The sequence below is a fragment of the Geotrypetes seraphini genome, chromosome 3 (genome assembly GCF_902459505.1).
Source record: "Geotrypetes seraphini chromosome 3, aGeoSer1.1, whole genome shotgun sequence".
In the NCBI taxonomy this organism is placed as follows: domain Eukaryota; kingdom Metazoa; phylum Chordata; class Amphibia; order Gymnophiona; family Dermophiidae; genus Geotrypetes; species Geotrypetes seraphini.
The window spans coordinates 408,455,718-408,470,050 of record NC_047086.1 but is presented as its reverse complement, the minus strand read 5'-3'; positions in this window follow the sequence as shown (position 1 = coordinate 408,470,050).

Here is a 14,333-nt window from a genome sequence, read left to right as displayed (position 1 = left end):
CCGGTTCTCAGATGGATTCCTCAGTTCCCTCAGTGGAGCAAGTTCTGGATTTTCTACATGATGGCCTGAAAAAGGGCCTTGATGTGGCTTCCCTCAGGGTGCAGAACGTGGGTCTCTCTTGTTTGGGTCCTGTATACTCGGAGGCTCCTGAGCGTCTCAACCGGATGATGTCCATTTCTTGAGGTGAGTGGTTCAGTTAAAGCCTCTCTTGCGTCTACCATGCCCGTCATGGAATCTGATTCTGCACTCACTGGCTCGTCCGCCCTATGAACCTCTTGAACAGGCCTCGTTGAAGGATCTTACCATCAAGACTGTTTTCCTGGTGGTGGTCACGTCTGCCGGTAGGAATCCGGAGCTTCAGTCCCTCTCGTGCCGGGATCCTTTCCTGCAGATCATGGATTCCGCTGTACTCTGGTGGATGGTGCCTTCCTTCCTTCTGAAGGTGGTTTCTGTATTCCATGTGAATCGGAAGGTTCGTTTTACGGGGTTCGTTCCTTTGGGTTCCAAGACCCAGGACTTGGTCTTGTGGGCCCTGGATGATCGCCGCCTATTTCTGCGTTATTTGGAGGTCACCAATGAGTTTCACCTCTCAGACCATCTGTTTGTTCTCTCAGATCCTGCCCGTAAGGGTAGGCCTGACTCTAGGACGATCATTTCCAGATTCGTGCAGCCATTTCTGCTGCCTATATGGCAGCAGGGAAAAAGCCCCCTCTCGGGGTCTGGGCTCATTCTACTAGAGGTGTGTCTCCTTCTTGGGCAGAATCTACATCAGTTTCGCCGGAAGAGATTTTCAGGGCGGCCACATAGTTTTTCCTACACACCTTTACCAAGTTTTATTGGATTGATGTGGCGGCCAAGCAGGATGCTGATTTGGGGGCATCAGTATTGGCAACGGGCTCATTGGTGTGTCCCCCTGATGTTTAGGGACTGCTCTGTCCCCAGAATAAAGGGGGATTGTACAAGAATGAAAGATTAGGTTCTTGCCTCTGCTAATCTTCTTTCTTGTAAATCCACCCTTTATTCTGGAAGCCCACCCTATTTCTGTCCGATTTGCAGATCGCCTGGGCGATTACTGATAAGCTGGATTTCAGTCTTAGACCAGCTTTTCTGAGAATGTCATCTGTAACTATGAAGTCAGATTAGCAGGGTTCCTGGGTTTTCACCCCTTTCTGACTGTACAGGGCTGTGTCTCCCTAAAACCTATTTTATAGTTCATGTTTTAATGTTTCATAATCTGTTTTCCAATTTGCATTGTTGCTGTTTTGAATATGTTATGTGGAAATGATTTCTATTATTCCAGCAGTAAGAAGCAAATACAAACAGTAGTACCATTCAGGAAATAACATTTTCAACAATATAATCAGTTCCCCTCCCATCCCCCCCTCCCTTCCTCTACCCAACAATCCATGACCAGTCCAATAGCTGAGAGTGGGAATAAAATCTTAAAGATTCAAAAGTCTACTGCGAGCACGCGGTGTGAGGTCCTGCCAGGTTTTGAATATGTTAACATGAGTGGAATTGATTGTTTGGTGGGGAGTTCCCCCTCTCTCTCTTTTGTTTCTTGTTTCTCCTGTAGAGATTCCTGGCTACTTGAAGACTAACTGGTGTCCAGGGAGCATGATCCAGGAAATGAGCACAGTAGGAGGGGCTGAATTTCTGTTAATTGAAGTTTCTATAACCCTTGGCAACAGGAGAATACTTCTTCCCACTTGTTCCCACATCATCTAATATCCCTTCCTCTCCCTAAGAGATCCTAGTTCCATGTCCCACGCTTTCTTGACTTCAGACAGTCTTTGTCTCCACCATCTCTACCAGGAGACTATTCCATGCATCTGAAAAAAGTGTTTCCTTAGATTACTTGGAGCCTATCACCTCTTAACTTCATCTTTTGCCCTCTCATTCCAGAACTTCCCATCCAATGAAAATATTTCTCCATACAATGTGTAATTAAACTCTAGAATTTGTTGCAGGAGAATGTGGTGAAATCAGTAAGCTTAGTGGAGTTTAAAAAAAGTTTTGCATAAATTCCTAACAGGGAAGTCCATAGGCCATTATTGAGATGGCTTAGGGAAATCTAGTGCATATTCCTAGGATAAGCAGCATAGAATCTGTTTTGCTACTTGGGATCGAGCTAGGTACTTGGGACTTGTGTTGGCCACTGTTGGAAACAAGATGCTGGTCTTGATGAACCTTCGGTCTTTCTCAGTATGGCAACTCTTATGTTCTTATGATGATACAAATGACAAACTATTGTTAAGCTATATAGCTGCCATTGTTTAGCTCCCTCAGTAAGGCCAACCCACAATCCCTCCTCTGGAAAAGCTTATGCACAATCATCTTACCATACCCTACTTACACGAGTCCCCAGAACTCAAGGAAAGCCCTTCAAATATTACACTGTTCCGATAACACCAATATACCATCTCGTGATAGAACAAAACATAGAAAGACCTTAAAAAATATATAGAAAAAGGGACTCCAGATCAGCAACAGTGATATGAAGGCAAAAAAGCCGAACTGGAAACCACAAAAAGTCAAACTTGCATATACGGCATGTCAAAGATTTCTGGTCATTGTGAGTATGAAAATGAAGAACCAACTGAAGGGCAAGAGAACGGAGACTTTGACCCTGTGAAATACATGGCAGACACTTGCAAATAGAGATACGAAAAGCAGGAGAGGAGGCAGAGCAATGTGGTTTGAGTGTATTCACTTGCAAAGTGAGATGAACTTGTGATGGCAATATTACATTCAAGATATCAGAGATGTGCATTTCTCAAAGCTGACATCTTCCAAATAATACATTCAAAATAAAATACTTTTGGGAGAGAGAGGAATGCATACTGCCTGGAGGAGAGGAGATATCCGATGGTTTTGGTGTTCTCTTACCATCTGTTCCCGAGTGCCTCTTGTTGATGTCACTGGAGATAAAATCTCGCCACTTCCTGTGGTGTGGCCGCCGCTTCCTATGGAGCCTTGGTGGAGCAAAGAATAAGGTCAGATTGATTTAACTGTTACTTTTGAATATGGGGAAACATAAGGTGAAACCTAAACCATTACCATCAAGTACCCTGGTCTTACCAGGCCCTATAGAAAGACTTCTAGTAATGGCTACAAAGCCTAGTTCTTCATCTATTGCAGGAAATTTATTGGGTGCCTCAATAAGTTCTGGGGAGTGAATTTCCCCAGGTCTACCTGTCTCATGCTTCTCTCCTGGGGAGACTCTTCCAAACGGTAGTTCCCCCATAGGCGAGAAGCCAGTTTCAGACCGATCAACCACAACTGGAATTCCCATCAATGGATAATAAGCTTCAATCAGTTGAATTTCCTACTGAAACTTTGTCTAATGAGGATATACCTCAGCATATTACACTTTTGGATGTAAGGATATGATTAAGAGGTCTGAATCATTGTTACAGGGTCCAGTGCAAAAGCTTTGTACTTTTTCAGATCAAGTAGTATCTAAAATGAAGGTTATGGATGAAAAAATTGATGCATTAGGAGTAGTAGGAAAGAAACCAGAATCTCAAATGTTTATTGCAGCAAACCAGTACCTCAGCAATTAAGGATAGCCTTTCGTTGCATAGGCAATGTGAAAGAATGGAAAATCATATGAAAGCTTATAATTTGAGAACATTGAATTTTCCAATATGCCCATTACTGTCAGCGGTGATAAGAGGTTCTACGATGAAGCAATGCTGAAACTATAGTATTGAACAGATGTTTCTGTCTCCAGTTCATCAAGAGGGTGGCACTGCTACAGGATCTGAACAGAAAAAATATTCATTAGAAAATTTAACTGCATTTCTTGAAACTACTCAAAATCAAATTTCTAAACGTGCTACTCTCCTGGTCACTTTCTCCTTGGAGAATGACAAAAGTATTGTTTTGAATAAAGATTTCTTGTTTTGTGGTCAGAAATTGCAAATGTTTCCTGATGTCTGTAGAGTCACCCAACATAGGCAGAAACAATTTTGTCAATATAAATCTCAAGTTTTGTCCTTGGGTACAACTTCTTTTCTAAAATTTCCGGCCAAATGTGTGATTACGTAGTTAAATCTTTCGTATTCTTTTTTCGAGCCTAATCAGTTAGAAAGATTCCTGTTAGATAAAGAGGTGGATGTTCAAACTAAGACCTAAACCTTTTGTATTACAGACAATATTTCTCGTATTTAAATATTGTTCCTCTCTCTTCCTTGATATGGACTTTAATTGGTTTAGAATACTGTATGTATTATGTACTGTTATAATTAAATAAATAAATAAAAATATTAACATAAAATACTTTTTTCTACCTTTTTAGCCTGGCCATTTTATTTTTCCATTCAATTTGGTCCACCTTTCCTCTCTTTTGCTTTTCTTGTCTTTCTAGGGTCTCCTGTTCACTTGACATTTCTTTTCTCTCCATGTCCACCATCCATCTTCTCTCTGCCCAACTTCTCTCCTTTGTCTTTGCTCCTGTTCTTCCCATATGTTCAACATCTGACCTCTTAGTGCCCTATCCTTCCCTTATATTCACTTCTCCCAACTGTGTCCCTATGCCAGTACTGCCCCCTCTGTGTCCCTGTTTCTACGCTTACTCCACATCCAATATCTCTTCTCTCTGATCTGCCCCTATCCTCTCTTCCCTTCATCCTGAATCCCACATGCTGGGTCCAGCATCTCTCCCTTTCTTTCCTCCTGCCTCTCCTATCCTTCTGGTCTGGCATATCTCCCTCGTCCCCTCTATCTTTGTCTTCCCTTCTGTTCACCCACCCCCAGCATCTCTCCCCCCTTTCTTTCCTTCTATTCCAGTCTCTCTCTCTCCCTCCTTCTTGTCCCCTCTTCCCAGCACATCTCCATATTACTCTCTCTCTAAACCAGGTAACGCAAATCCTCATATTACCCCCAACCAAGTCCAACACTCCTCCATGCCCTCCCAGCTCCTTCACTCCCTATATGCTATCTATATCTAGCACAATTTCCTCCTCCTGTCCCTCACCTCCATAGCAATCCCCCCACCAGCCTTCCAAACTTGCCTAGATTACTAGCAACAACAGCAATTAAGGGAGTCTATACTGACTGGGATCAGGCCCTTTCCTTTCCAGTTTCCTGTACTTGCTTCCTCTGCTAGTGATCCAGGTAAGTCTAGAAAGCTGGGCGGGATGGGGGAAGGATTAGAGATGCTCGACCTGTTTACCATCATTGTGCCCTTCCTCCCTCTACCTCCAACCCCCCACCAACATCCCAGTCTAGCTGTTGGGAGAAGAAAAATTAAATTTTGCACATAAGGTGAGGGTGAGAGAGAGATGGCAGGACGAGACGATCGGGTGAATGGGGACTGCTGGACCGCGTAATCTGTGATCGCATGTATTCTCTTTACTATGGAGACAAGACCATTTAGTGCTCCACTATTTTTTCGCTCCCCGTTTCAGCTAGTTAACCATGACTCACATGGGTAACAGCCACTGTGTCATTCTCTAGCTGGTGGCTCCAGACTTTGCGGCACTGCATTCCACCCCTGAGGAAACAGGAATTTACGTAAGAGAGGGTGGGACACAGTGCTCCACCCCTGAGGAAACAGGAAGTTATGTAAGAAAGGGTGGGACACAGTGCCAAGTCTCCGGGGAAGACGGCTGGGCAGTATTTGTAAAACACTGCTGCCACTGACCATGTTTGGAAGACCAGTGAAGGGAGAATCGGGAGAAGGGAACAGAGGGCAGTTTCGAAGGAGAGTTGCTGGCCGGAGAGGAAAGGGGGATGGAAGGAGAGGTGCTACTCCCTGGAAAATGCCATCTAAGGCCACCGTCTCAGTTTGCCTCATTATAGGGCCACCCCTCTATAAGAATGCAACAAACCCCCAACCCTTTTGCAATAAGGAGCCACTTCCTCATACTTCCACATGAAACAACCAGCATTCCAGCAGGCACACTCGGATAAGGCAGTAGTCGTCTTCAATTTAGTTCAAATTTGCTGTATTGCTAAGGCTTAGTTTCAACCCTCGGCAAAATTTGGGCTAATGCCAAAGATCTCAAAACTATAAGTGGTCCCTAAAAATTAAAAATAGTCACTAGAATGCACTACAATGCTTTGGTCTCCTGTTTACTCTGCAGGAAATGAGAGAATGGAGAGGAAGGAGCAGTGTTGGGGCAGATAACCTGTTTTCCCGGTGACTTAAAAGATTAGAGACCACATTTTATGGGGGGTGTTCTGGCTACTGCTGGAAACCTAGAATTACTTTGCAGATAAAAAATAGGAGCGACTCTATGATGGGTCAGACCTGCTTTTATAAAAAAGATCAATGATTTGAATTTGTTAAAAAATATAAATCCCTTATGTTGCTCTTCTATTTAAAACCAACTCTGACCCCATCGCCGATGGAGCCTCCAAAAATTGCTTTTGAAGATACTCAGGAAATAAGGGGGCGGGATCAATCTTCAGTTGCCTGCAAAAAACAAAAACGATCCCACACGCTGCTAACGCCACCAGAAGCAGCTCCTAAAGAACTGACAGTGAGTATATAACTGAACGCATGAAACAAATCAGCATAAAGTACCGAATTACGCCGACACAGGCAGACACTGTATTCTCAACAGAAACCTGAAAACTTCAGTAAAACACCCAAATGTTTAAAAGGAAGCAGCACATCTCGCACGGCATTCTGGGTATGCCTAGATTAACTGCCCCGTGATCTACCGACGTTACGTATGCAAGCACCAAGCATGCGCAATTCCATCTTGTGGCTTTCCCGGAGCCCCAGGTAAGGGCAATGCACATGCGCTGTGCTGGAGGAAGCTTCTCAGCGCTGCGCAGACCTTTTCCCCAGTATAAGAGGTGGAGATCTGACGCATGGTGGCTGCCACCTGTTGGCCCTTTGGAGGAGCTGCAGTCCTTTAACTCCCCTGGGCACGTGCTGCATTGCAAGCAAGAGGAAATGGACCGATTGCAAGAATTCAGATCTCTGCGATTGCAAGACAAAGGGAGGCGCTGGGTGGTTCAGAGACTCTGACACATGGATCAGACCCAGTATCCTGGCAAAACCCCAAATAGTAGCAGAGAGGGGCACAAAGGCCATGAAGAGATTCAGAACCCTGCCTGTGAGCCCTACTATGTAAGATATGGCAATTTGGGCATAAGCAGGCTCTGCCTACAGGTTACTTGTGATGTCAGGAAGGTGCACTAGGATCTCCTCAGAAGAAAGCTCCTGCCAAACAGAAAGCTTGACTTGTCTGAAAATGATACATAGAAACTTGATCGCCCATCCAGTCTGCCCATCCACAGCATCCAATATCTCTTCCTCTCCCTAAGAGATCCCAGTTCCATGTCCCACACTTTCTTGTGGTCAGTCTTTGTCTCCACCATCTCTATTGGGAGACTATTCCATGCATCTACATCCTTTCTGAAAAAAGTATTTCCTTAGATTACTCTGAGCCTATCATCTCTTAACTTCATTTTTGCCCTCTCATTCCAGAGCTTCCCTTCAAATGAAAATATTTCTTCACACAACGTGTAATTAAACTATGAAGTTCGTTGCCAGAGAATGTGGTGAAATCAGTAAGCTTAGTGGAGTTTAAAAAAGGTTTGCATCAATTCCTAACAGGGAAGTCCATATGCCATTATAGGGAAATCCTCTGCTTATTCTTATGATAAGCAACATAGGTACTTGTGATCAAGTTTCAAGTTTATTATCAAGTTTATTCATATTATTTGATTAAACGCTTTACCAAATTACAAAGCGTTGTACAAAAGATAAAAATATGATTTTAAAGAAATCACATATACATAATTCGTTATCAGACTTACTTGGGGATTTGCTTTTTAAAGCCACGGGAAACAATAGGAAAGAGGGGAGGAAATACAATTTTGAAGAAAAAGTACCACATTTTTCTGGGTTGGTCACTGTTGGAAACAAGATGGACCTTTGGTCTGTTCCAGTATGGTAATTATTATGTTCTTATGAAAGAGACTTGCTTTATGCACTTTTATGACAAACTAAAATTATCTAAAAGTTTTGATGTCCCCTCATTAAGGTCTAAATGAAGGGGTGCTGAAACATTCTCAGCCTAACCAACTTCCTAAATTCTGACCATAATTTTGCCACTGTAGCTTAAAAAGAATGTTATTTTATTTTGCAAAATGCCAAATATTTGATCACACACTTATAAGGATACACCAATCAAAATGTGGCAAACAATATCTTAGTTTCTTCTCTCAGAATTAGAAAGTATTTCTTCTTTCCTGAGTAGATTTCATCACATCTGGAAACAGCCAAATTCGCTGTCCTCCAAAAATAGAACCAATGTTCTTAAAATATAATCTCATAACAGCATTTAAATCCTGCTCAAAACAAAATTAACATTCAAGGTTGCACCATCAGAAACCCTAGAAAAAGATCTCTCCATTTAAATCATTGTCTTGTGATTGTAATTGATCTTGAGGCCTTGATTGATAAACTTGTTCGGAAGATCGATCCCTGTGTTAACCTTATTCTTATTACTAATTGGTAAGTAATAAGCTTTATTTATTGGAGGTATAGCTTCGGGAGAAAATTTCAAATTTTCCAGAAGACATTTTTTGAAAACATCCATAGGAGATATACTAAACATTTTAGGACATTTCAGTACTCTCAGATTTAAAATACTCCTATTGTTAAATCTTTCTAGCAATAAACTTTTGATGTTTAATAACTGATGTAATTGCAACGTCCCTGTATCTAGCTGTCCTTTTATGCTCCCATCTCAATTCTCTGTCTCTCTCCCTATCAAGCATTCTTCTCCATGTCTGTCCTTCTCCGTGACCAGCAGTGTCCCTCTATTTACACTCAGTCCTCATCTAGAATCTCTTCTCTATGTTATGTTCTTCTTGGTGTGTTGGATCTTCCACCCCCAGCCAGCATCTCTCTCATCCCTGTCCCCTTCCAGGCAACATTTCTTACACTCTCTCTATCCCCCCTGAGCATTTATCACCCAATCACTCCCCAGCCAGCATCTCCCACCGTCTATCCATGAAGCTGCAGCTTTCCTTCCAGTGTGCATTCCAAGGGGGAGCTTGGGTGGCTCACAGGCTGCCCGATCTAGCCTTGCACGAGACACCTCCCGACCAATCAGCAGCAATCTCTCAGTGTGCGTACAGCTGTTCCCACCGTGGCACAGGATCCAGACTGGTCTCATCATGAAATTTCATTGGTTCTGTGGCACAATGGATCAATCACAAATGACCTCAGAGTTCCTAAGGTCATTTGTGATTGACCCGTTGTACTGCAGCAGAACCAATGAAAACAAATCTGCAAACTCCATTAGTCAGAATACCCGTGCAAAATAGCCCATTTGCAAAAGAAAATAGCCCAAAAACTCGCCACCCGCCCAAGCCCTTTATTTCCTGCCATGGGGCATAAAAAGTAGCCCAATTGGGTGGAAAAACTGCCCAAATGGCAACACAGCTCTACACTGTTTATCAGGCTGAAAAAGCACAGTTACTTACTGTAACAGGTGTTATCCAGGGACAGCAGGCAGATATTCTCATACATGGGTGACGTCACCAACGGAGCACTAGTACGGACCACTTTAAAAGTGCATCGCCACTTTAAGTCTTTAGAAAGTTTGCAATAACCCGAACTGCGCATGCATGAGTGCCTTTCCGCCCGACGTAGGGCACACGGTCCTTAAGTTAAGATAAGCTAGCTAAGAAGCCAACCCGGGGAGGTGGGTGGGTTGTGAGAATATCTGCCTGCTGTCCCTGGATAACACCTGTTACGGTAAGTAACTGTGCTTTATCTCAGGACAAGCAGGCAGCATATTCTCACACATGGGTGACCTCCAAGCTAACAGAAAATGGGATGGTCGGGAGGCAGATTGGGAAGGGAAGTGACGTCGATGAGCCAGAAGGAAGCGTAAGCCCACGGCTCCCCGACCACTGGAGTGCAAGTCAAAAAACGTCTCTGGAGATAACGATATATTGCTCAAATAAAAAGGTATTTATAATTCGGCAAGTAAAAGATATTGAACAAAGTCGAGTTCATAAATGAGCAAGAAAAAGATTCTGGACCAAAGGAGTTTGCCTATTTGGGAAGTACACAGGCAAGACGAGAGGAAGAGAATATGGCGCCAGCCCCTGAAAAACTGGGAATGGAGAGGTAAGTTGATGTGGTTCCCATGTGGGGAAACAGAGTGAGAACTGCATGAAAGAAATTGCAGCGTCGAGAGAGGATTTAGCGGCTATGAAAGTTGAACTTTAAATGGGCATAATTGGTCTGGGACAACGAATGGAAGAGATGGAACAGCAAATGGAGGAACTTGTGGTACAAATAAACTCACTGGAAGAAAAGCATATACAACAAGATAAACATGTATTTGAATTAATGGACCGTGTAGAGCTGGAAAACAGAGGAAGGAGACAAAATCTTTGTATTCGTGGCTTGCCTGACATAACGGAATATCGTAACTGTAGAGAAGTAGTTCAGAAACTATCAGCGTTTGTTTTGGCCCAGGCCCAGATTGAAAAAAGTCTGGAACAAATAATTATTGATCGAGCACATCGGGCATTAGGAGCCATAAAAACTAATCAGCATAAAGATATTGTAGTTCGTTTTCATAACTATGTACAAAAAGAGGAGATCTTATTTGCAGCACGGAAACAGGAAAAAATTGTTTGGGAAACACATGAACTTTCTATATTTGCAGACGTTTCTCCTATTACCTTAAGAAGACAAAGGGAGTTTGTTTCATTTATAGCGATATTAAGATATGAACAGATTGCATATAGATGGACTTTTCCATTTGGATTACAATTTAATGTGAAAGGAGCAACATACCGTATTTCAACTAAGGAGGCGGCTCTGCAGACTTTTCAATCCATAGTAGGGGGTGAAGAAAATGTAAGTATAGGACAGGAAAAGAAACAGCAACATACTGCCCAAGTATCAAAATGGCAACGAGTTGGTGCAGGGAGGGGCAGACTTCGCTCTGCCCCAAAAATAATCCCTTGGGAGGGATGCTCACCCCAGGTTTGTACACAGTAGGCTTGAGTGCAGACTGAGTTGTTCTGTGACAGTTTTTCCAGGATCAGGGTGACTGCTTCCTCCCCCCATTTGCATGCACGAGGTCCGGTGGGGGTTAAGGTCTCTAACCAGTGTGTTGGGCCTGAGAAACAGTCCAAAAACATAAGCACTTGCAGCTCCTAGCACACAGGATTTGCACAGTGAGTAACAGGCTGACAGCCTGAAAACCTAAATCAGGGTGGGAGGGTTCTGGGGTTAGAGTCAGGTTCACCCATCTCTAAAATCTCAAAATTGCTATTCCCAGTGTAGCTCCCCTGGATCATTTTTGGTGCTAAAATCGTGCCTGTGGTGGCCATCTTGGAATTCCCAATTTAACAATAAAAGCCTCTTTCAGCCCCCAAACACCTTGATTTTGCTTAAAAACAGGTGTGATAGACTCCTCAGGCCAGGATACCTTGAATTCATGCCAAATTTGCAATGGATGGGTGTCTGAGGATTGTCCATGTCCAATGCGGAATGTGAGGGAGGGGCAGGAGCCAGTGGCCTAGTTTGCTCTAGTCTCTTGGGGGGTGTTAATGCCCAGATGGTGTGAGGGCCAGGAAAAAGTCCAGGTTTGAGTCAGGGAGCAGCACAAGTGTGTTCCCGGCAAAGTGCAGCTGTGGCACAGCTGGAAACCCCCAGAAAGGAGCTTGTGAGCATCCGCAGAGGCCATCTGGACAGGGGTTTTCCCCTGCATTCATTCATATAATAATAAGGGCTGCATTAACCCTTGGGATCGCTGCCATGCTGGCACTGAGGATTCCCCTCATAAGTGCAATTCTCCAGCAAGATGGGGAGGATCAGTCAAAGGAAGACTGGGCTGGAGAGGGCTCTCTTTCAATTCCTTTACTCTTCCAGTCAGGATTCCTATGTACCAGAAGATGCAGCTTCAGATGTAGGGGAGTTTGCATCCGATCCGGGTCTAGGGAGGCCCCTGATCTCAGAGAGGACCCAACTGTGTGATGGTTGTTCATTCGAGTGAAAGCTAAGTATTGATGTTACATTACGGTCTAAGTAGAATTCAGTCAGCATTATTCTAAAACAGCCTGTGGTGGGTTTGATGTGAAATAGTGATGATATTGATATCCCAATAAAAGCACCGGAAGGTAGAGGGTGTTTGAAGTTCACTATCTTACTCATAAGTGATATCAGATAATCTGGTTTCATTGTATTTGGCTCAGTTTGCTATAGGATAAAATTTAGTTGAGTAAGTTGTGTTCCAATATTATTGAATTCAACTTTCAGAAAAGCCACCTGGAGCCACACAGATCTTGGAGTATCTGGGAGTCCAGATCGACACAAGGGAAAACGTAGACCCCTGGGCAAGAGTGCACTCACATATGCTCCAACGATTCGCTCCTCTCCCAATGGTGCCTGCAGAGGAATGTGCTCCAGCAGCAGCTGCCTTGGATAGCAGAAGTTCAATACAGTTTAGCCTGGTGGTTGGAGCCCCAGTCCCTCACCAGAAGAGTTCTCCTTCACATCTCTTCATGGGTGATACTGACAATGGATGCCAGCCCATACAGTTGGGGAGCACATTGTGAGGGATGTCTAGTTCAGGGATACGGGTCCCCTTCCCAGAGAAAGTGATTGATCAACCACTTGGAAAGTTTCGTTCATCAGACACTACAGGTTCAAGAAGTAACTGATAATGTGGAAGCTATGTGGTCAACCTTGAAATCGACCCTTCATGAGGCAACTATCCGCTACATTAAATCGGTAAATAAACAACAAAGAAACAAGAGACCCAAATGGTTCACTGATGAGGTCTCGTACCGTGTCAAGGAGAAGAAAAGAGCATTTCTCTTATACAAACGCACCGGGGAGAAGGAAGCAAACATTGAATACAAGACAAAGTCTGCAGCGGTCAAAACAGCAGTCAGGGAGGCCAAACTTCGAATGAAAGAAACTCTAGCGAAGAACATTAAGAAAGGGGACAAATCCTTCTTCAGGTACATTAGTGACAGGAAGAACACAAATGGGATAGTATGCCTTATCACCAGACTGGAATTATGTGGAAACAGATTCCGATAAAGCCAAACTGCTGAATGATTACTTCTGCTCTGTCTTTACCTGCGAGGCACCAGGGCACGGGCCAAGGCTGGAAACAAAGCAAAGCACGGAAGATCCATTTCAGAATTTTGAGTTCACAACTGCTGATGTGTACAGAGAACTGTCGAGACTCAAGGTGAACAAAGCCATAGGACCAGACAATTTACACCCACGAGTGCTCAGAGAGCTATGCGATGTTCTAGCGAAACCGTTGGCCATGCTCTTCAATCTCTCCCTAAGTACGGGGAGAGTCCCCCTGGACTGGAAAACAGCTAACGTCATTCCTCTGCACAAAAAGGGATGCAGAGCAGAGACTGCGAATTACCGACCAGTGAGTCTCACATCAATAGTGTGTAAACTCATGGAAACTCTACTTAAAGGTAAATTAGACACGAAATGGATGAAGGGAATCTAAGGGATCCCTGTCAACATGGATTCACCAGAGGCAGGTCATGCCAATCCAATCTTATAAGCTTCTTTGATTGGGTGACAGGAAAGCTGGACTCGGGAGAGTCTCTGGACATAGTATACTTGGATTTCAGCAAAGCGTTTGACAGTGTCCCACACCGTAGACTATTAAACAAGATGAAATCGATGGGTTTAGGCGAGAAGCTAACTGCATGGGTCAGTGATTGGCTGAGTGGAAGACTTCAGAGGGTGGTGGTCAACGGCACCCTCTCTGAGACATCGGAGGTGACTAGCGGAGTACCGCAGGGCTCAGTCCTGGGACCATCCCTTTTCAACATATTCATAAGGGACTTGACCCGAGGGCTTCAGGGTAAAGTAACACTGTTTGCCGATGACGCCAAACTGTGTAATATAGTAAGTGAAAGCAATCTCAAGGATAGTATGACGCAGGATCTGATCATGTTGGAAAACTGGTCCTCGACATGGCAGCTGGGCTTCAACGCTAAGAAATGTAAGGTCATGCATCTCGGCTGCGGAAATCCATGCAAAACTTACACTTAAATGGAGAAACACTAGCTAGGACTTCAGAAGAACGGGACTTGGGAGTAATCGTCAGTGCAGACATGAAGGCTGCCAAACAAGTGGAGCAGGCCTCATCCAAGGCAAGGCAAATGTTGGGATGTATCAATAGAGGCTTCATCAGCCGCAAACCTGAAGTCATAATGCCGCTTTACAGAACCATGGTGAGACCTCACCTGGAATACTGTGTGCAATTTTGGAGACCACACTACCAAAAAGATGTGCTTCGAGCTGAATCTGTCCAGCGAATGGCCACTAGAATGGTCTCCAGACTCAAGAG